The sequence below is a fragment of the Nannospalax galili genome, unplaced genomic scaffold (genome assembly GCF_000622305.1).
Source record: "Nannospalax galili isolate Female #2095 unplaced genomic scaffold, S.galili_v1.0 scaffold186, whole genome shotgun sequence".
In the NCBI taxonomy this organism is placed as follows: Eukaryota; Metazoa; Chordata; class Mammalia; order Rodentia; family Spalacidae; genus Nannospalax; species Nannospalax galili.
This window is the reverse complement of record NW_008358774.1, coordinates 8,721,734-8,723,826: the sequence shown is the minus strand read 5'-3', so window position 1 is coordinate 8,723,826 and position 2,093 is coordinate 8,721,734. Positions and strand designations below refer to the sequence as shown.

General features: G+C 43.1%; 1 pseudogene; it reads left to right on the top strand.

Annotated features, from left to right (window-relative positions):
• The first annotated feature begins 255 nt into the window (after window positions 1-255).
• LOC103724928 lies at window positions 256-1,331 on the top strand (annotated as a pseudogene).
• Window positions 1,332-2,093: the final 762 nt, after the last annotated feature.

Genomic DNA, 2,093 nt, shown 5'->3' with positions numbered 1-2,093 from the left:
CAACATGAGGAAATAGGTAATTTGATATACACTTTAAATATAAATAGTATTCTGTGTAATAATGAAAATTGACAACTTAAACAGCGATAATGGAAGCTGATAGCTTGTTTATGATGGAGGAATTCATTTTATGATGTGAAGGTATGATCAGGTTCCTAAACATGGCTATACTGATGTATAGGTTCAAAGTAAATACAAGACAAGATGTCACAGCAATTATGTCTTTGAGGATTTTTGAAAGTTGGAATGGCATACATGGCCACAGATGATGACAGTTTTCTCAGAGATCAAGACAGAATCATGAACGGTGAACTGGTCATTTCAACAGCTGTCCATCTGTGCTACGAGAGCCTGAATGTATCCTGTGTCAGAACACCCTACTCCCCAGGCTCCCGCCTCACCCTCTATGCAGTCTTTGGCTTTGGGGCTGTGCTGGCTGTGTGTGGAAACCTCCTGGTGATCATTTCAATTCTTCATTTCAAGTAGCTGCACTCTCCTGCCATCTTTCTAGTGGCGTCCCTGGCCTGTGCTGACTTCTTGGTGGGACTGACCGTGATGCCCTTCAGCACAGTGAGGTCTGTGGAGAGCTGCTGGTACTTTGGGGAGAATTACTGTAAATAACACACTTGTTTCGATATATCATTCTGTTATTCTTCGATCTTCCACTTGTGCTTTATCTCTGTGGACAGATACATCGCTGTCAGTGACCCCCTGACCTATCCCACCAGGTTCACTGTGTCTGTCTCTGGCAGGTGCATTGCCTTCTCCTGGCTCCTGTCTATCATCTATAGCTTTTCCCTTCTTTACTCAGGGTCAAATGAAGCTGGGCTGGAGGATCTCGTGAGTGTCCTCACCTGTGTGGGACGCTGTCAACTGGCAGTGAATCAAAGCTGGGTCTTCATCAATTTTCTGCTGTTTTTCACCCCCACACTTGTGATGATAACTGTTTATTCTAGGATTTTCCTCATCGCTAAGCAGCAGGCTCAGAGGATTGAGAGGATGAGCAATCAGACTGCCAAGTCAGCAGACAGCTACAAGGACAGAGTGGCCAAGAGGGAGAGGAAAGCAGCAAAGACCCTGGGCATCGCAGTGGCCGCCTTTCTCCTTTCCTGGCTGCCATACTTCATCGATTCCGTCGTTGACGCCTTCCTAGGCTTCATCACACCCACTATGTGTACGAAATACTGGTTTGGATTGCTTACTGTACCTCGGCCATGAACCCCTTGATTTATGCTTTCTTTTATCCTTGGTTTTGAAAAGCTGTCAAATGGATTGTTCCTGGCAAAGCCTTAAGAGAGAATTCCTCTGCCACCAACTCATTTCCTGAGTGAATCTTGGTTTAGTTTGGGAGATTGAAAAGAGATTCATCACAGATCATGGTGGGGGAGGTTGTGCAAGATCTGCTAATAAAATGTGATGAACTTTATACTGTGAGCATACTTCAAATTTGTCACAAATACTCTTTTCAGCTGCATTGTTCCTTGATTAATATAACATTTAAATCCAACTGTAATGATTCCAGCAGGACAAAATGCTGGATTTCCACCACAACTCCTTTTTTTTTTATCATTGTGCCCTTGTTCTACTTAATTCTGCTTTGAGTTTCCCTGAGTTTGACTGATTAGTAAATATTAGTTATAGAATTCTTGAGAAAATTGTATTTGTGTGTATATATACATATATCCATGTATGTATGCTCTAAATGCTCACATTTTTTCCTTCATATCAGTTCTGCCTCAGGCATAGCTTATCTCCTTTCTTCTGTGTTTTTTAAAATATAATGTAAGCCAGGCATGGTGGCACACGCCTTTAATCCCAGAAACTGGGAGGCTGAGGCAGTCAGATCTCTGTGAGCTCAAGGCCAGCCTGGTCTCCAGAGAATCCAGGCCAGCTGTAGCTACAGGAAGACCCTGCTTCAAAAAGACAATAAATAAATAAATAAATAAATAAATAAATAATAGGGGCTGGAGAGATGGCCCAGCGGTTAGGAACACTGACTGTTCTTACAGAGACCCAGGTTGGAATCCCAGCACCCACATGGCAGCTAACAACTGTCCTTAATTCCAGTCCCAGCGGATCTGACAGTCTCTTAT